The 22,844-nt window shown below is 31.5% G+C and overlaps 1 protein-coding gene across 2 annotated transcripts in view; it reads right to left on the bottom strand.

The window, feature by feature from the left end:
- The window catches only part of LOC143067733 (sodium-coupled monocarboxylate transporter 1-like), a 44,409-nt gene extending 22,344 nt beyond the window's left edge, over positions 1-22,065 (bottom strand). Inside the window, exon 1 of one of the 2 annotated variants that reach the window (XM_076241220.1) lies at positions 21,941-22,065. The gene's annotated coding sequence lies outside the window, so the exon portion shown is untranslated. Of the gene's footprint in view, positions 1-9,540; positions 9,684-21,940 lie in introns of those variants that run through there. The other variant, XM_076241219.1, reaches the window with a different exon arrangement.
- Positions 22,066-22,844: the final 779 nt, after the last annotated feature.

Below are 22,844 nucleotides of genomic sequence, written 5' to 3' on the forward strand. Positions count from 1 at the left end.
ATTGACTCTTATCTAACCTTAATTACCAAATTCAAAAACCATCGGCCATGTAAATTGTCTACATGTAATCCTGAAACCTGACCGAGAGTAAAATTTTTAAATTCAAATATTTTTCACGAAAAAGGATAGACAAGACTAATACTGGTAAAAACAACACAAAATTAAAAGAATTAAAACAGGAATAAGAACGCTTAAGACTAAAGAAACACGAATCCCTTGAAAACAAACCTAGGAATTATCGCAGGTGCTCCAGAAGGATGAAAAGATCCTGCTTCATATGTGGCATCCTTCGAGTTGATCATGTAAGTACCAACCAGGTGATAAGTCGAATTCGGTAATTAAGAGCAGGTGATTGTGGTTACTAAACATGTAACATATTCGTCATTACTTTTTTTTACAGATATTCCATATTAAACGGTTAAAGGAATTCTCGATGATGATAGAGTGTAAATATGACAATATTTCTCTTATCTGTTAAAGTCATTTATTTCATTCTTTTTACATTATATTTTAGTATCAGCACCGTCACGAGGGGGGGGCAAGGGGTTTAAATGTTATGCTGTTATGGGGCAATTTAATTCTTTGTTATCTGTTATTCTGAAAATATATTTGCTGTTAGCTGTTATTGTCTTATTCATTGTTAGCTGTTATTGGACAATTCCAGTATATCTTATGATTATCCTTTGTAATAAAATCCATTTTTGTTAGGAACATGTAGCATGCTGGTCGGTGTGAGCCAAGGCTCCGTGTGGAAGGCTGGTTTTTTTTACCTACGATGGTTTACTTTTATAAATTGTTACTTGGATGAAGAGTTGTCTCATTGGCACTCATACCACATCTTCCTATATCTATGTATTTAGAATTTTTTTTGTATGGGGATAATGTTCCTTGTTTCCCGTACGTACATATTAAATTCGAGCATTTCTTAATATGACAAAAAGGAAAATACATGGTCAGGGATATCTGATGAGGATCTCAATTAAGAACTACATGGAGGTCTTTACTACCAGTTAACATTTTTCTATAATAAAGTACACAGACTCAGATCTGTGATTCTTTTCAAAGCAGAACCAAATACATTGTACAATGAAAGTTCAAACCATGTACTGGATTCTGAAGCTGCACATAACTCATTACAAACAAAGATTTATTTCGTCTTAAGCCACTGTTCCACTACTAAACTATGTATTCTAATTACAATGACTTACTTGTACACTTAGTACACTCAAAAACCTGATAATAAGTTGTTCAAATAAGGCCTTTGAAAATAGTGGATTAATTGGAGTGTCAAAATTATTTTGAAGTACTTGATAAATTGCATGCTTATAATTTGTGCTTTTGATTTTTCTACCCTATATACCACTGTGCCTCGTAGTCTTATTAAGAAAAAAATCACACACCTCATGCATTGAACGTGCATTTAAAAACATCAGAATGCAAATATATATATATATATTCAAACTCTTTCAAGTCATTTTTTAGTAATAACAAACAAAAGAACTATGTCAATTGGACCTGCTTTGATACCATAACTGCCCTTAAATTTTTACTAGATATAATTTTTGTCTGCTATGGAGTTTACGTATATTGTCAAGCTATCAGAATTCCAATGGGGAATAACTGTGAACTACTTATTGTGGACCTGTTTCTGTATTGTTATGAGTTACAATTAATGAAAAAATTCAGCAACGGAAGGGATTGTGCTTGATTTTCATATGATGGAGACATAATCTTTCAATCAGTCCAGGACCTGACTTGTTTTAATATTTCATTTATTGTTATCTGTTTTTGTCCATTTTAATTCCTTGTTATCTGTTATAAGCCAAATCAATTTGTTGTTATGCTGTTATTGGGACCCCCCTTGCCCCCTCCGTCATAGCTAGTATAGTTATCAGTAGTTTGTATTTGTATCTGATCCATAGAGGTCATAGCCTTTTAGCATGTGTTAGTTTAAGTAGGATTTTATTATGTATAAATAGGTTCGTGCATTTTTGGTGCATATTTGGTGGCAATTTAGGTCAGATAAACATGTAGAATTTAGGTCAAATTATTGGTGGCAATGTGTATATAAGGTTCAGACTTTTGTTATTATAGGCTTTCAATTTCTAGATACATCTTGGCAGATCACTGGTAGATTCGGAATTACTATTATTTCTTTATATTTTGTGCGCACAGTATTGGACACTGTTGCGTGGTTTTTGTCCGCTCAGTATTGGACACTGATGCGTGGTTTTTGTCCGCACAGTATTGGACACTATTGCGTGGTTTTGTCCGCATAGTATTGGACATTATGCGTGGTTTTTGTGTGTGCACAGTATTGGACACTGTTGCCTATTTTATACGGAGTGTAATAAAATCCGTTTGTGATACCGTGTAAAATAAATGTGCCAATGAATATTTGAACTATGCATTTTGTAAACTGTATATAATGTAAATAGTGTCCTGGAATGGAATTTTAATAAATAGATTAGTGAATTTACTTGTACATTTCTTTGACAACAAGACTACACATAATTGGATTATTTGTTTTTGAATTACCCGGCCTGACCAGAAAGTTTCATGTTACTCGACCGTCATGGCGTCCGTTAAATGTTGAAGAGATAACCGACATGAACGCTTGTTTTAATAGTTTCCTGGTAAACAGAACCCTCTGAAAAGAGGGCGGAAAACTGGACGGCCACTGGAAAATGAGAGTATATTGGAGAGGGTCAGAAACTTCACATTGCAACAGGCCACCTACCAGCTCCCCAGAGAGTTGTTGCAAGGATTCTGTCACAGTTTTACTGTTAGTCGAAAAGAACCAAACAGTTTACAAAGAGATAATTACACAAATAAATAGATCTAATAGATCGCATAAAATGACAGATTAAACATACATTCCAACCTTTCCTTGATATATCACTGGACATATCCCAGGTAAACTAAGTACTTAATTTTGTGGTTATTGTACTCGCTTAGACCATGCAACCTTTGGATATGAAAAAAGATGTGGTATGATTGCCAATGAGACAACTCTCCACAAGAGACCAAAATGACACAGAAATTAAAACAAATATAGGTCACCATACGGCCTTCAACAATGAGCAAAGCCCATACAGAATAGTCAGCTATAAAAGGCCCCGAAATGACAATGTAAAACAATTTAAACGTCTGTATTATGTATTATGTATTACACTGGTTTATATGATATTGTGCTATAAATGTACGTTCTGTCGCATATCCGTCCTGGCTTACAAAGCTGCATCAGTAAAGGATAGAGCCCCATCTTCCATTCCCACTTACACCATTGTAAATCAAGAAAACATGTTTTATTTTTTTAGTCATGTTATGGACGTTTTAGAACATAGACTTAAAACTTTGTATGTTATGATATGAATTACTATTTTTGGTATAATACGTTTACGTCAACATATATGATTGGACACTTTTTAAATTGCCCCATTTCTTATCGTAGTTACAATTCTGGAGGCAGTTTCACAAAGCTGTCTTAGGACTAGTGCCTGTCTTAGGATGGTATTACGACATAGCTTAATCCTAAATGTGTTTCACACATTGGTCCTAAATTAGGACATCTTTTAAAGTTAGGACTAAACGAGAGGTGTCTTATGATGATCTTAGGATAGTCTTAAGTTAATAGCACTCTTTAAGAGTAGTAATTATTATAACGGTTTCGTTTCTTTTGTCATTAGACCAATGATCTACTTTTGTACATTGTATCCAATTTCATTTATATATATATCTAAAATACATTGCCTTGTATTGTTTTTTTGTTGTTTTTTTTTTTGTTTTTTGTTTTGTTTAATTGTAAACTTGAAATCGCAAGCTTTTATATCAATACATACTAGTAGAATTTCATTTTTTAAGGTACTTGTGTATTATTCTAGCATGACCAAAATACCATTAAAATGATTTAATGAAACTTTTATAATAATTATTGCTTTGCACTCTTTTGTATTTAAAATTTCTTTATAATAAACATGAAACCGTTAGTCAATTCAAACTTTTATTCGTAGATAATTTCGATGCTGTCCATTAAGACAAATCGTAAAATATTTATACAAAATAGGTTATAATCAACAAACCCTTGATACAACAAAGGACAACAAACAGTACGTCACAGTAGTTTAGTTTTGAAAAACCAATGGGTTTTTCAAATATAGATTAAATTGTTAACTATAACTGATAGTTAATGACCATTCAAAATTATGCAGATAAAAAGCTTAAGATTTCGATTTAAAAAAATTACAACCAGATGCTCCGCAGGGCGCAGCTATATACGACCGCAGAGGCTGAACCCTGAACAGTTGGGGCAAGTATGGACACAACATTTAAGCTGGATTCAGCTCTAAATTTGGATTGTGATTAAATAGTTGACACAGCATAGGTTTCTGACACAGAATGAATGTGGTCTAATGAACTTAAAGTATTTTTTTTTGCCTTTGAGCAATTCACCATGCTGTTGAATATTAATCCTCTCAAAAAAATGTTTGAAGAAATTTTCTTTTAATTTATGAAATCTGAAATGAGAAAAATTTACCCCCCCCCCCATTTTTTTTCACATCCCCCTTTCCCTTTTTCTAAAACTGATCTCAATTCAAATTCCATTACAACAATAACTACTCATTTAAATACATCATAAAATATTAAAATGTAAAATAAAGTGCTTGTTATCACTGAATGGTAAAGATTGTTTTAATTTATCAGTTGGTAGTAAAAGTGAATATACATTGTATATTGTATAAAACAATGATTTAAGTTGATTCAACTACTATTCTGGACAAAGAAAGATAACTCCAATTGAAAATTTCTTGCTATTGCACAATATTGTGCAATTAGATATTTCTTGCTATTGCGCAATACTGTGCAATTGAAAATATTTGCTATTGCACAATACTGTGCAATTGGAGATTTCTTGCTATTGCGCAATACTGCGCAATTGAAAATTTCTTGCTATTGCACAATACTGTGCAATTGAAAATTTCTTGCTATTGCTGAATACTGTGCAATTGAAAATTTCTTGCTATTGCACAGTACTTAATATAATAATTTTGGATCCTGATTTGAACCAACTTGAAAACTGGGCCCATAATCAAAAATCTAAGTTCATGTTTAGATTCAGCATATCAAAAAAGCCCAAGAATTCAATTTTTGTTAAAATCAAACTTAGTTTAATTTTGGACCCTTTGGACTTTAATGTAGACCAATTTGAAAACGGGACCAAAAATTAAGAATCTACATACACAGTTAGATTTGGCATATCAAAGAACCCATATTATTCAATTTTTGATGTAATCAAACAAATTTTATTTTGGACCCCGATTTGGACCAACTTGAAAACTGGGCCAATAATCAAAAATCTAAGTACATTTTTAGATTCAGCATATCAAAGAACCCAAAGGATTCAATTTTTGTTAAAATCAAACTAAGTTTGATTTTGGACCCTTTGGACCTTAATGTAGACCAATTTGAAAACGGGACCAAAAATTAAGAATCTACATACACAGTTAGATTCGACATATCAAAGAACCCCAATTATTCAATTTTTGATGAAATCAAACAAAGTTCAATTTTGGATCCTTTTGGCCCCTTATTCCTAAACTGTTGCGACCAAACCTCCCAAAATCAAACCCAACCTTCCTTTTATGGTCATAAACATTGTGTTTAAATTTCATAGATTTCTATTTACTTATACTAAAGTTATTGTACGAAAACCAAGAATAATGCTTATTTGGGCCCTTTTTGGCCCCTAACTCCTAAAATGTTGGGACCAAAACTCCTAAAATTTCATAGATTTCTATTAACTTATACTAAAGTTATTGTGCAAAAATAAAAAAAAAATGCTTATTTGGGACCTTTTTTGGCCCCTAATTCCTAAACTGTTGGGACCAAAACTCCCAAAATCAATCCCAACCTTCCTTTTGTGGTCATAAACCTTGTGTCAAAATTTCATAGATTTCAATTTACTTAAACTAAAGTTATAGTGCGAAAACCAAGAAAATGCTTATTTGGGCCCTTTTTGGCCCCTAATTCCTAAAATGTTGGGACCAAAACTCCTAAAATCAATCCCAACCTTCCTTTTGTGGTCATAAACCTTGTGTTAAAATTTCATAGATTTCTATTCACTTTTACTTCAGTTAGAGTGAGAAAACTAAAAGTATTCGGACGACGACGACACAAGACGACACAAGACGACGACGCAGGACGACGACGACGACGACGCTAACGTGATAGCAATATACGACGAAAAATTAGAATTTTTGCGGTCGTATAAAAACAAAAAAATTAAAGCAAATTCAAATTACGACCTTTAACTGAATAAAGAGAACATTTGTGAAAAATTTTCAGCTCCAATCCCGTTACTGTTCCTACCAATTGTTTAGTTAATTTCATTTCCTATCAAAACAGTAACAGTCAGGATCCTACTTCGTCAGAATTATCTCCCCATTACGCCAATTCATTTTCACAATCGTAGAAATGGAAGCCATTGTAGGGATGACGGGCTACCAATTTTGCTCTTGGAAACCGATAAATTTATCCACATTGCACCATTACGATCCTTATATGTCAGTTGTATTTTAAAAGACAAATGTATCAACTAGCATCAGTTAATGATCTTGTCTGCATTGATTCAACTTAAAACTATTGTCTGATCGGTTGTCAGGTGGAATTTTCGAAAATTCATAAACATTTAAAAAAAATTTTAATTAAAAATTTCGTGGAAGGGCAGACTAGATTTTTTTAGTGTATAAAGACTATAAACCCTAGTTTTCACACACAAAAAAATATAATTTTTCAAAATTATGCATTTTCATCATCCAACGTCAAGTACTTTCAGTAAAAAAATAGCTATTCGAACACACCTTCTCTGTTTTTGTGACTCATTAGATAGGTATTTCACTTGACCCATATATTTCATCTTTTAGTACTGTTATTTTTTGTGTGTTATAAAGTCAATCTGTAGCTTTTATATGTAAAAATGATAGAATCTGAAGCGAGACGATGTATGAAATATTCTTACTTTGTACGATATCAAGACAAAATATTCAACTCAAACACGCCCTAACATAAAAAGGTGCACTCGATTTTCTCTTTTCGATACAATTGTTACCCATTTTGGGGAATTTTTTCTTGAGTCACATAATGGAAGGGCAGACACGAAAATTTTTGAACTAATAGATTGATATGTTTTCCGTCCGTGGTATTTTTTTCAAAAAAATCGGAGGTTATGCATTTTCTTCATCCAACTTGAAAGATACCAATGTCGTCGACTTGAAATCTAATTGTTAGCTTAACTATATACCAAATAAATTGAATGAAAACTTATGCAAATGGTGTTTTTAAAATAAAACACCTCGTAATTGAGAAGAAAATTGTAATTTTGTTTGTTTCGATTAACTTTTAAAAATTTTGTCACTATAGTAAACAATACAATTCACATTAATCGAATCGCTTCTCTAACAAAGAGCTTCGATTCTTTTGTTCTATTTCAACCGGGTTTCCAACTGGTAAGTAAAGAAGAAAGTTTATAAAACTGTTGTTTTGCCTATAGTCAAAGGGAGAGTACGCTAGTACATCTGATCAATAAATTTCCATGATATCAGGTCACACAATTGGGTTATTCTCAATCGCATGTAATCGTTATGAAATTACTGCAAGGCCATTCACCTTGAAATTGGTATAGTTAAATTCCCCCTTTATTGTTTCCACTATGTTTCGAAATCATGGGGGTAATAAAACAGTAAACATTTAAAGTATTCAATGATTTAAATAACACACTTTAAAGACTTTTCATCAATTAAAAGAATAACTATCAAATCACAACGAAAGGCTTGTGTTTCATAATATCAATGACCTTGAACCTACAACCTAGTAGAAAATGGAACGACGTGTAAAATTACGTCATTTTCTTAAACAATAGCGATGATGCTATTAAAAATAAACGATGATTGAATAAATTCATGTCGGTTCCAGAATGATTATAGATAAATGGATCAACGACGAACTTCAAGCATACAATCTCTCGAATATGTTTCACTATGTCCCTTTAAAACTTAGATAACTGTTTTCAATCAAACCATAAGATTTTTTACGTGCAATCCCATAAGATATTAATTCGCAAGGACTACAGCAATATTTTACTCCAAGTCGACCAATATTTGCTTGTATGTCAACATGCCGCAAAACTGACAGAGAAGAAGCAACTACCTTTTTCGACGAGTTTGGTTGGGAAAATCCAGGGATTTGACCCACGACCTCCTTCGAGACGGCCATGCAATCCGCGATTTTAAATGCTTTCGATTAGAGTTTATAGTCTGTTTGCATTGGCTACACATGAACAGTTTGCAAAATGCAGTAATAATATACATTCATGTATGTGCATGACCAATTGAGTAAGGGAGAACAAGAACAATTAACTGGGTAAATGGGGTACATGGTCATCTTTTACATTGTCTTATCGGGGCCTTTTATAGCTGACTTTGCGGTATGGGCTTTGCTCATTGTTGAAGGCCGTACGGTGACCTATAGTTGTTAATGTCTGTGTCATTTTGGTCTTTTGTGGATAGTTGTCTCATTGGCAATCATACCACATCTTCTTTTTTATATTTTTGTCTTTTTACTTTCCTATGTACCATAGTCTGGACAGAAAGGGTGCGTCCGATGCCTTTCATAGACACAGTGCCACGCTCACTGCACGTTTATAACCATTGCACCAACTCTTTGAGGGGTTCGTATGTGGGTCATTGCAATGCTACATTTTCATTCATCCAATATGTCATTATCTTTATGATAGCATTCCAAATTGTTGTCTATTAAATTATAATAATCATGAAAATACATGATTTTCCGACTAGATGGATAGCAAACATCAATTAATAAGTAAGGAGATTCAAGTAAATGCAATACAATTTACAGGCGCTATTTTTTTCTAACAGAAGATTTTTTATTTTCTTGCGGTAAACTCTATAGTAAAATGAAATAAGATTTCATTTATTTCATTTATTTAAGTGCCCTCATCTATATAGCAAATATGTGAATGAGTACATTGTTCAAGCCAAAGCAATTTACTGGTTTTAATTTCGGCTTGAATGGCGATGCTTCATCCCCTTTCTTATAACACCCTCCTGTTATCGCACATTTGCTCTTGATTCTTTATGGAATTTAGGCGTGTGCTTTGCAAGACCATGTGTTCCTTTAAGTGTCTGTATATACATGTATAGAATAAATCATGCTTATACTGCCTCTGTTATACCTTATACATATTTGCCCCAGAAATTCCCAAAACAACGGAAACTCATTGGAGAAAAAATTATTCCCAAAACAAACTTAATGGAGAAACAAATTAAGTCTTAAACGAAAGACTGAAAAGTTTTATGTACAAAAGATCAAAAAATGTTTAGAAAAATAAATGTCAAACTAGGAATACTATAGAAACAGAAATAGTCAAGATTTGATCGAATTAAAAATACATGTTTTAATTCGTTTTGCTAATAAACCCGTTTCTTTTTTTAAATATTTTTTATCTATGATAGTAGTGCTTACCTTGGCTGAAATGTCCACCAATATTACTGATGTGAATGGTGCTTAGTTGTAACTGACCTCTTATATATTATGTAAACACCGTGTTCACTAACCGTACTTTTTTCACTTATATAACTTCGGGTCATTCGCGTGTAAAATTTACACGCTTTTACCTCCCTTACACCGTTGCATGGAAATGCTATATCTCTTTACGCGTTAATCGAAAAAAGAAAATAAAGGATGGAAATGCTTATTACAAACTTTAATAAATGATACTTTATTCAAAACTATACTTAAAATAAATAGTCTTGCTCATTAAGGAGCTCATGTGATACAATCAGTTTTTATTTGTAACATTAATTTTTCTTATAAAAACATTGGTAAACTACTGTCGCCTTGATTAGGTCAATTCCAGAAAAAAAGCATATTTTTAACAGTGACTGGAATACGATCAAGCAGTTGATATAAACGATTATATCTCTTATATCAGATATTTGTTTCTTTTGAGAGATAATGTATAAAAATATAACCAGTTTCTTTATTCGGACATCTGACGCGACATCAATATTAACAACCTTGGGTAGAAAATGAAAAAAAATCTTGGTCAATTGATGATGAATATAAGGGCTCTACTTGGAGGGAAGTCAAGGCATTAGAGATGTATTTAATAAACTTTGCGTTTGTGCTAAATAGTAAATTGATAGTTTTTGTACATATAATCAGAATGCTGCAAAAGTGCATACAAGAATTATCCAAATTACGGTTTTCATCCTTGACCATCTACAATTGTTGTCGTCAAAATAACATTTCGCTTTTTGTCAAAAAGATACCCATGGAACATCACAAACAAGCTGGTATGTTTATGATTGCTGACCTAGACGATAAGTGAATTCAAATGAATTGTTTACATTTCTAACCGAATTTTTTGGTTAAATTTTATTTGGCAGGTTTGCAAGCTTTTATTTTGCCAAATAACTGTACAATTAATAGTACAATTATACTGAAAACCAGGGGTGGTGTTCTCGAAAGTATCCTATGATTCGTCGTAAGTCATAGATAAGACTGATTTTAGGATGGACTTAGGATCGACTTAGGACACTCTTAAGTTGCGTCTCGAAGCTATCTCAGACGCATCTTATGTTAAGACGTCCTAAACATATCCTCTGTGCGAAATCCTAAATGATTAAAGAAATTGTTTGATAAAACATTTATTACAGACGAAACCAATTAATAAAATTGTTTACAAAATTTTATAATAACAAGTATTTAATGAAATGCATGATTTCAAATGTAATTATAAAAAAAATATCAAAAAAGGATCTTGATATAAACTGTAAAACCATTTGTTTTGAAATGAGAATATTGAATTCGTCTTAAGATGGTCTTAGGAAACGTCCTAATCCTAAGATAGCTTCGGGAACACCACCCCAGATTCATTAGGGTTCCACAAGCAACAAGACGAGTTGTTCCGCCAGCAACTTTATAGTTAGCGTGGTTACAAGTCATTTATATTTAGTCAACTGTATTTCAAAAAGATATTTGATAGTTTAAATTAGTCTTCATTCATCCAAGGCCGTAACTACATTGAGGAAAATGAGGCAAATGCCTCATGTTAGAAATTTCAAAAAAATAAAATGAAACAAAAGATTGTCTTCATATCAAATTGTTTTCACGGATAACGTCTTGCAAGAAGCAAGCTCTCTTCACCCTCTTGTGTCGCCCCCTGCATGTTTTTCGTGATCCATATTCTATTTTACTTTTAGTTTTCAGAGTTGATGGTTTATTGTTTGAACCTCTGTGTCCCGGGTTTGTCTTTTTTCATTTATTGTCCTATACTTTATGACTATATTCTGAGTGTTGATTTTCATTTGTAAACTTGAGGCTTTGCAATGATGCATGTCCACCGATGTCGAGACACTGTGCCAGAAAATATTTTAAGAATATAAGATGCTACTGGACACAGAAAAAAATGGTCATTTCTGCATGGAGAATTGAACTTGAAATCAAATATTACAAAACTGTTTTTTTTGGGGGGTAGATAAATCTATATAGTTTTAATTAAAGTAAGGTCACCAATTTCCTGGTATTAAATAATTTGAAAAAAAAAAAAATTTATTGCCATATGACCTTTTACATTGAAGGATTAAACTTGCATTAAGTCGTGTTCAGACCCTTTAACAGAAAATAAAGGAATATGGGGTAAACGTGCACGGGACAGGCTAATCGCACACAAGGTCAATGCATCGAAAAAAGACAAATGATCAATGGTCAAAGTTTTTATTCATGTTCTTCATCCTGATAGTTGTTGGAGGGTCTTCAACAACAACCAAAAAAAAAAGGAATCATTAATACCGTTAAACAAGGCAAAGATCAGGTCCCCAGTGTTGAATTAATCAGTACTAGTACTTAAAGCATAATACTGCACTGTGACTATATTTAAATCTAGTTTTTTTAAAAAATCAACAAAGTCTTAGCACAATGCAAGTGAAGACAAGAACAGACAGACAGACAAATTCAGTTTAATAATTATGAGATTTACGATTTTTACTTTATCCTACATATCGGTCTTTTAAAGTTGTCCCTAAAACCTGAAAGTCTTAAATTACAATGAATCTATGTTTTTGCTTTGAGACCAGAATATTGTCGAAAAATTAGCTAAAAATCAATTGCATTTCAATATAAGAAAGAGTCGGGATATACGCAGAATGCACGATCATAGTTTGCATTAATTTTCTCAGAGCTTCTGGGGGCCTTGAGAGGCCCCCAAACCCCTCGTCAATTTTTTTTCGCCACGATACACTCACTTTCAAAAGGGTCTAGTTACGGCCCTGTCATCGCTATTTAAACCGTTGTTATTTGACGATATTCAAACTAGTAATATGACTGATATACTTGCCTACTATAAAATATGTGTTTTATTCAATTCAATTCAATTCAATTCAAAGTTTTATTGCCATATAAACTATACAGTTTGTGACATATAACAACAACAAAAACAAATAAAGACAATAACTAAGTAGCTCAATATATATACACAAATTCAGGTAAATATTAAAGGGTCCCCTGTCCTCAGTTCCATTGACTTTTTTATAAAGGATCCTAGTTTATTCACTTGTGTTGGTGTTGATGGGTTAAGTATATATACAACTTTGTCATTGTCAGTGAGATTAGCAAATGAATTACTTTCTCTGTTAATGCAATTAAAATATGTTAATCTAATATTTGAATTATGAGAACAATTTATTAAGAAATGTTTCTCATCATCTAGTACTTTGCATTTTTTGCAAAGTCTCTCTTCGCGAGGAATTTTAAAATGCCTTCCTTTTTCAATTAGTAATGAATGGTCACTGATTCTAAGTTTTGTAATTAATTTTCTAAATTCAAAGTTTGGGTTAGAGAGGTATGGTTTGATCAATAGATTTGGCTCAAGTCCTTTATAAAAATTTAATTTACTTTTATCGTCAATAGATTTCAACTTATCCATCAACAGGTTGTTGTAATATGAGTTTATTTGTGGTTTAATATAGCTTTTAATATTTTTTAATTGTTTTAAATTATTACAGGTTTTTAGTCTATCTATATCAATGTTAGATTCAGAAAGAATATCTTTTGCAAAAGTGAACCATGAATAGGAGCCACTAGAATCCAAAGTTTTAGTTAATTGAAAAGATTCATGTAATAAGGGATTCAAATTTGAGGTGAAAAGCCTTGCTAAATACATAATAGTTTGGGTTTATATATGACATTCAATAGGCAGTCTTCCCAATTCGTTCCTTGTACCAAAATTTGAGGCACTCTTGTTAGTGCCAAGGGTAAACTTGCAATAACCAAGATGCAAGTTTTCTATTGGAGTCTTGTCAATAAAATTAAATGGGTCCACAATTTTTCCAGAAACAAAAGCTCTTTTTTTAGCTTTGAAATATGTTATATAGGAGTCCAAATATGTTTTCTCAGAATTATAAGTTAATATAGGTCTCACTAAGAATTATAAGTTAATATAGATTTCACTATCACTCTCTGATAGGAAGGCTGCCAAGAGAATTAGTATATGTTTTAATAGAAAACAAAACCTTTTTTGCCTTTTTTGTTAATTCAGCTGTACTATGACTGAGATTACCATTTGATTTAATCAGCAGACCCAAGTAAGGATATTCCATAACATTCTCTATTTTTTTGTTTTTATATACAAGTATAGATGTTTCAGGCTTTTGCTTTGTTGTTGAAAAGACCATACTTTTTGTTTTATTTATGTTTAGAGAAAGCTGCCAGTTTTCACAAAAGATGGAAACTTTATTTAGACTATTTTGGAGACCCTCCTTAGATTCTGATAGTAAAAACAGATCATCAGCAAACAGGAGGGAGCCTAGTTTACTATTTATGAGCTCCAATGGACTTGAGTTGTCATCTTCCAAACCTTTAGTGATATCATTTATAAAAATATTGAACAAAGTAGGACTTAATGAGTCCCCTTGTTTCACACCTCTAGTAATGTCAAAATAGTCAGAAATGTGATCTTTATATTTTAAAGAGAGACTTTGTATTTAAATATTGTTGTTTTATTACCCTGTAAAAAGACTTTCCTACTCCCATTTTGCATAATTTATATAGAAGGGCTGTCCTCCATACAGAGTCAAATGCCTTTCTTAAGTCAATGAAGCATGCATATATTTTTTTGTTATTTTTGTGTACATATTTATTAATTAAAGATATTAATATGAAAATACTGTCAGCAGTTCTGTGGTTTTCTCTAAAGCCAAACTGACAGTTATTCAGCTGTTTATCCACAACTGTGATTAGTCTATTATTGAGTACAGCATTGAATATTTTAGGAAGATTACTGATTAAAGATATACCTCTGTAATTATTGGGATCAGATTTGTCTCCCTTCTTATGAAGTGCTATTATATATGAGTCCTTCCATGATTTTGGGTATATACCCGTTTTTAGAATTAAATTAAATATTTTAACAATTGACTTAATTATTACTTGATTTGAGGTTTTAATTATTTCATTTATAATTCTATCTGGTCCAGCAGACTTTTGAAGTTTTAGTCCTCTGATTACCTTATTTACTTCTGAACAAGATATTGGAGCATCTGTTTCAGCTTTGAAATCTATATTATTTTCTAATAGCTTTAATTGTGATTCAATGTCTATCATAAAAGCATTATTTATAGATGAAGGTTTACCTTGATCTTGAAAATGCTTTATTAAAACTCTTCATCTTTTAATACCTCTGGTATTTCATCTTGTTCTGTTTTATTCTTAAGAGATTTTAAAATTTTCCAATATTCCTTTGGATTTTGATTGATATAATCACTTAAACAATTATAAAGTTTTTGTTTATATTCATACTTTTTCTGTTTAACCATTTTCTTTAAGTTTTTTTTTTTTAACTCAAAAAACTTTTGCTTTAAACTATTATTATTTGGATTATTCCTTATTTTGTTTCCTATTTTATTTATTTGACGCTTGGTTTCATATATAACATTGTCTGACCAAACTTGTTTAAATTTCCTTTTCTTTTTCCTCCTCTTAGTTTTTGGAGTTGCTTTACAAGAAAGGCTTGAAATATTATCTAAATTTTTTGTCAATTTTTCTGTAGCCTCATCAACACCAACCTGATTTTCCTCGTAATTAACCATTTCAAACTCTATTATCTCATTCTTTACATTTTCAGTCAATAAAGCATCAATAAGTTTAAGTTTAGAATTTTCTGACCATTTATATGATTTAATCCAGTGCCACCCTTTTTCCTCAAGGCCAATTTCTTTATCTATATTTATAGAGCACTTCATATATAAAGTAATTTGAACATGATCTGATAGGTAACTCATTGTTGAAAACTTCACTATTTGGTTCCTGGTGTAGAGTAGTATCATTGTCAATCATTCAATATCTTCTTACCTTCATATGTATATAAACTTAGACATTATGTTTAACCCAGACATGTATGAATTCTGTACTTGTTATTAGAGATCTTAATGACACTATGTAAAACTATGTCAATTTTTTGCTTTTTTACGTACAGAATTGTTCACACTACTATATTATGAACTGTGTGCATTGTGAGTCACTTGACATTAACGTTGGTTACATGTAACTTAGCAAAGATATGATTTTTTTTTAGCTCGGTCACTGGTTTAACATCAGGTGAATATATCTTATATAAAGCGGACTTGTTTATTATTTTATTATCAACCTTTGGTAGTGTTTTTTTAATGACGTGACAACTAGAAGGGTTATATAAAGAGGTAATCATAAATGTACCTCTTAATTACCCCGACCAAACTTTTGAATTTTGAATATGTATTTTTAGGTTTTTCCAATTGCATTCATGTCGCATCGGCAAATCATTCAGAACTCAAACTTAAATGCACATAGATTCGAGGGCCAATACTGCGGCAGCAAAATATAGATTTAAACTTTTTTTCAGATTGGCAGAAAAGATTTAAGAAATACCTTTATTGTTCCATTTGATCATCTTCCCTAGCCAAGGGTTACGGTCCTCTCCCGTTCTCTTCACCCTTGACTCTCTTAATGAAATGTGCTTTTGAGAGTAGAATGTAATTCGTGTGTAATATTTTTAATGTAAATATAGAAAAGTATGTGTTTTATCATATTTACGGCTTTTATTTCTGAAAAGAAAAGTACAACATATATGGTTTGATTCATCCCCGTAGTTTTCTTTTTATCATTATCACACAAAATTGGATTTTCCATGCATTATCTATACAAAACCCGACAATTTTGCACAACCTGTAGCGTGAAAAAATGTCCGGTGACCCATACTTTTTATCATATTTTTGAAAAAAGGCATGATAAAAACTTCACTTTGGAAAATTATAAAAAAATTCTATGGTGGATTTTACTTAAGAGGACCAGACAACCCTATCACATCTGGCTTGAAAATTATAGGCGTAGAGTAATAAATGTTTTGCTTTTTTGAACATCCAAAAGTTCACCTTGCCTAATAGTATTAAAAATTAATAATGCCTTATTTTGAACATCAGTATGCTATTGATGCTAGTGTATACGAGTCCAAAACAAATAAGTGGGTAAAAATGTACAAGGCAATTTTACCAAGTTAAATACAGATTTAAAAAAGTTAGTTCGTTTGAATATTTGCAACGTATGTGCTGTACAATAATTTATTTATTATATAATGACATGATATTTTGATGAATTGATATTTAAACATTGTTTCATGTTTTAAATAAATGAAATGATCACTGTGTTGATAGTATCAGAGCTAATTTTACATTATTATTACATCAGTCTACAACAGACAAAAATGATAGAAATATATATTGTATTTACACCAAAAAAGGTTTTGGTTATATTTAAGATTGTTTTTATCAGTCATTAACAATAATTGGTTTAAGGTTTTGGATTTTCCGAATACTTCGGCCTCAAGATTTTCTGAAGAGACATTTATTTTTGAAATACGCACCTGGTGCAGCAAAATTGGTGCCTTGAAATAATGTGTTGTAACTTAATAATGTGAACTTAGAGAATACATGTATACTGAATTTCCCCAGTAAAAAAAATCACAAACAAGTTGTATATTCTACGATTTTGAAGGAAATAATGTCAGCAATGGAGAAATGGACATGTTGAATATTGGATAGACACAAAAAGAGTTACAAAAATTAAGCTTTATAGACGTGTATAGCTTTATATTTTATGTACAGTTGATGATCTTTAACAAACTGGAACCACAAATAAAAATGCATGGATAAATTCCAAATAGAAATAGATCATTATCAAATGAACTAAATGTGCACAGCATCTTGGTTGCCATGGAAATCATCAGTACTTTCACTTTGCACATTCAGTACAATTTTTGTTCCCATGAATATTAAAATGCTAGATTCCCTGCATGCATATTATGACTTATGACTTTCTTGTATTGTATAAACCATATTTTGGAAATTGAAAGGGGTAGATATAAAAAGGGAAGAACGTTTATGTCAACATTGTTGTCTAAATAAAATAGATGATGAAGAGCATTTTTTATTTACATGTACAAAAAATAAAGATTTGAGATTTGAATTTTTGCAGAAAGTTAGAAATATCTATTCCAATATAGATAATATGGATAATTTGGATAAATTGGTTTTATGTCTTTCTTGTCCGTCAATTATGCAGTATGCTGTTTCATTTGTTAAAAAGTCATGGTCACTGAGGAGGGCGGACTCAACAACTGCATGATAGATACATATATGTATATAACGTTTTGTTCTTTTGTTGTTTTTTTTCTGTATGATGTATTGTAAAATTATTATGTTGATTTACATGTAAGTATGCCTTCAAGTTCAACCAATATGGGTAAAAATGTGCATTATATTCAATAAACTTATAAATATTCATGCAATGCAAAGTGAAATATACACTCGAGGTGTAATTGTTATCCAGGTGACATCAGAACACAGTACTTAAACGTTGGTGTGTCCGTAAGACACAAACTTGTTAATTTCTTAGAGCATTTGTTTCCCAACATACCTTCATCAAACTGGATCTACAATTCAGTATTAAAGGGAGGATAAAAGTCTATCGAAATACCGTTCAACTTGGATAGCTGTGTATGTTATTATACTTTAGATCAATTACTTTTTTAGGGTTATTTATATTTTTTTGTTATTTAATGTAAGTACAGATCAGAGAATACTAGTACTGGCAGTTACTGACAGCTATTTCAAAGCCACTAACAACTAATAAAACAAATCATGCATCGAAGCCTTTCATGCCACAATATAGATATAAGAAGATGTGGTATGAGTGCCAATGAGACAACTCTCAACCCAAGTCACAACTTGTAAAAGTAAACCATATTATAGGTCAAATTACGGTCTTCAACACGGAGCCTTGGCTAACACCAAACAGCAATTTATCATGGGCCTCAAAAAGGAAGGTCATTTTCAAAAACATGTCCAGTCAAACAGGCACATATGAATTTGACTTCACAATTACTGTTTAAACTTGAAAAAAAAAGAAACTAAAAATTATATATATCAAAACCCATATTGCTTTATTAGTAAACTGTCTTATGATATTCTAAGCTTTGGTCTACCAAGTAATTAGAATTAGTCTAAAAGGAGCAAGTTTTATTAACCTCTAAATTTGTCTGAGACCAATTTTTCTCATCCTTTGCCAATTGACTTGTGCATCGTGTTGATTAATTCGTCAAAAAGCAAGAAGGGAGATGAAATTACGCCGTAATAAATATGTCATCAAAAATGTTCAAAGAAAAAAACTTATATATATGGTCCCCTCAACACAAAATTTGCTATATTGAGGCAAATATGAATATTAGATAATATATAATTTTCACAATAAACTGTATACAAATAATGTTTATGAAACTCATGTGGCATTTTTTCATTTGCATTTATTTGATAACTTTCTTTCACTTTTAAACAAAAAAAACCTGTAATAGTCTAGGAGAACATTTATTCGAAGTTGTTTTTTTAGTTTTGAACTAGCTTTCAATAACTGTGAGAATTAACTCTTAGTTCGGTATGTCATTATGTAAGTTGTTGTTTTTGCTTCTTGTCGATGAGTCAAGTTATTTCCAACTGCTATATGTAGGGTTTTTTAGGTGTTTTTTTTTATTGTGCTGTTGCACCATCGTTCCAGATTAGGTATATGGTTGAGCAGTAACAAACATACGACCTCGTCACATTTGTGATGTGCATGCCCCAAGTCAAGTGAGTGTAGTTGAGTGGTTACCGTTGGTTACTATCTGTCAAATTTGTATTTTTGTTTTGTATATTGTTTTATCAAGCTATTGATTTTTTTTTTTGTCGGGGCCTTTTAAGGTCGACAGTACTGTTTGTTAATTGTTGAAGACCGTTCAAGACCTATGCAGTTGCTAATATCAGCTTTATTTGGAATTTGTCTGATAGTTGTCACATTGGCAATCGTACCCCATCTCCGCTTTTATAAAATGGTATACGCATACATGTAACATGCAGTAAAACGTTTATTTCAACCAATTCAATATTTGCTGTTCAATAAAAACTAGATTAAAATTCCCTTTGGCAACATAACTGTTTTCTGCTCCCTAGCTAATTAATTGCGGCGACTTTTAAGTTTGCTTTGAATACCCAAATACTAGACAGAACGGCAAGACAAAGGAAGTCCTTAGTTCAACACAGCATACGTGTTTTGATGAAAGTAGACCGACGCAGACTTTCTACCTTGACACTAAACTTGACCAGCGAAAAACAATTTTTTACAATGACCGTGTTTGTTGGTTTTCTACACCCTTTGTCAAAGAAAATGTTCATCTCTTGGTCAATGGTTTAATTTGATAAATTATGACAAATGCGAATGAAATCAATATCTTAGGTCCCTTATAATTAAATACGTAGTTAAGATTAAAAAAATCGGACAAACACACATGTTGTTAAATACATGATACAATTTATCAGGGACATTTTGTAATAAACTAAACAGTAGGATTAATATTAAGTTCCTTTCAAATAAGTTCGTTTTCTGTCTTTAAGATAAAGTTTATCTGTGACACAAAACCAGCTTGGTGTTATCGATGCTGTGTGCTCGCCTCGCGTATGAGAAGTCATGTGTTCGATTCCTGACATGAACAAACCAAAGACTTGATATTAGTATTTGTCGCTCACCCGCTAATCAAGCACGCACGCGGCACGGATTTAGAATACTTTACACGTCTCGGTAGGATTCCGTGTTTCCGTGTAAACAAGCGTGTGAAAAATCCGATTCAGCGTGTCTGTGTAGTACATTTAGTAATATGTTTCACACTAACATGTTCCCGTCCGGAATATGCATATAACTTGCACCAAGACGTGCAGCATCCATCAATCATCATTATTATAATGATCATGAAAAGAAAAGTTTCTTATAGAAAAAAAGCTTTATAGAATAGGTATTTTTCTCAAATGAATTGAAATAACTTAATTATAACAGTCTGACTGTGTCAAATAAATATCAGAAGATAATTTAAGCATGTCTAAAATTACTTGACATATAAGTTCTTTCACCATATAATTATATTCAAATTATCACCAAGAACAGTCGGTTGAGAAATAGTTATTCAACCATTTTATGTTATACTATTAACCCAATTATTCTATTCGTCAGATATTTCCATCTGTAGTTCAATTTCCATGTTTTAATGATGTTTGACCAACGGTGATTTTCTACCTTAACAAAACAGCGAGAATCAAGTAATAATGATCGTGTTTACTGGTTTTGTATACCCTTTGTCAACGAAAATCTTCTTAATAATAAAAACATTTTGAAAAATGTGAATGAAATCAATAGCGTAGAACCCATTGACAAAAATGCACAGTTGAGAGAGTATTCAAATTTGGACAAAAATTCATGTGAAGAAATCCATACTTAGTTATACATCTGTCCCCAATAAATTACAAAGCTCATTCTGTAATAATTAAACCATGCAGTAGGATACATATTAATCCCACCCGAATTATTGTATTTACTTTCTTTTAGATGAAGTATATACATGAAATGAAATTCATTGTTCTTCGTTAAAACTACCCCCCTTTTATAGCAGCAACTGAAAAGGAACCCTATTGTAATGATTAGTTTAGCTCTTAAAGAAAACCGATGCATTATTCCATATGGTATCATTACGATCATTACATGGCAGAACTTTGTATTCAAACAATCAAATGTATCTATTATCTACCAAGCATCATTATTAAAATGAACATTTTTTCAACTTAAAATTATTGTCTAATTGATGTAACAGCAGAAATTTCAAAATTAAAAAAATCTATAAACTTCTGCTGTTAAAAAATAATTCGTGGAAGGACAGACTAAAGGTTTTTGGAGTGTGAAGAATAATAAAATCTGTAGCGAGATAATGTAACACATATTTTTTGCTTTATATGTTTTCAGGACAAAAAAATCAACTAAAACACGCCTGAACTTGTAATGACGTATATATATCAAATGATTTATAATAATGTATGAATTAAAATCATCATCTTCTTAAAAAAAAACTACTTAGTTTTTATAAATTTTGAATAACAGATCTTTAAAAGGCACTGAGTTTTAATATAGATTTATCGAGTATTTTTGTGAAAGAAAGTAAGGAGTCAGAATAATTCAGACAAACTAAAGTAACAAACAAAAAACAAAAAACAACTTAAAGAATCAGAAATATTGCATCTTTTACCCCACATTAATCTTATGTTTGCTTCGTCACTTAAATGTACAAACACTGTAAGATTGCTGATCAGGCTTTCTTGATGCAAAACTTTATTGCATGTGTTCGTGTAAGTGATGTAATATTATGAAAAATTTTTAAAACATGTATTAAAATAAGTATTTCAGAACTGAAATATTGAATCATACACGTTACTTTCATAGAAAAAAAATCAAAGAATTATAAAACCGATAACATTTAACTTACCCTGTTTGTTCTAGCGAGCAGTATTTCGACTGGTACTATTTAAGTTCTGACATCGTACAACAAGCTTCTATTTAAATTTTCATCGTACTATAAGCATTCTATTTAAATTAAATAAAATGATAATAATATTTGGTTTATTTAAATAATTTGATCGTGTATTTGTATACATGTAACAATAAATATATCATTTTAAACAACATGAATATTTAGAATATAGATGGATCATCATATATAGAGTACAAACAATATTATAAACTTATGAAATTATGATAAGCACAAAGAATATCAGAATATTTGGCTTTCTTTTCTTTATAATGGAACAGCTATATAGTTAACAAAAATGCAAAATTGTACCAATTGGTGTGTTCACCGAGAGAGAAAATAGCAATAAAAAAAACTGTATCTCTTATCAAGAGTTTGTACAGCATTCGAAACAAATATTTAAACATTTCAAAGATTTATCTAAGTTAAAAACAAGAGGTATTTGATATTCGCGATGTGTTAATGACAAAAATATCATATACATTATAGATGATATTTTTTTTTTTTTTGTGTACGTGTACCGAGCAGAAGTCATAGATTCATACACAGGTTGGTGCCCCCTTGGTGAAGGCATGTGAGCAGTTTGATATCGGGTTATCAGTCTAGGTGCGCTCATAAGTCGGTAGTATATGGTAAAAAAAAACATACTTGTCTTTTTCTATATTGGCAGGGTAATCACTCGTCGACCCATATCAGCCCTCGAATAACGTTAATTGGCCTCGAATAAATTGGGTCTCGGTTTGATCTTGGGCTGGTGTGAAAAGGCCAATTATAAATTTGAATATTATGAATATGTAAGCTATTGGGCATACCAGATACAGGATGTATGATAAAGGTGTAAGGTATGGACAGGCTTATCAGA

The sequence above is a fragment of the Mytilus galloprovincialis genome, chromosome 3 (assembly GCF_965363235.1).
Source record: "Mytilus galloprovincialis chromosome 3, xbMytGall1.hap1.1, whole genome shotgun sequence".
In the NCBI taxonomy this organism is placed as follows: Eukaryota; Metazoa; Mollusca; class Bivalvia; order Mytilida; family Mytilidae; genus Mytilus; species Mytilus galloprovincialis.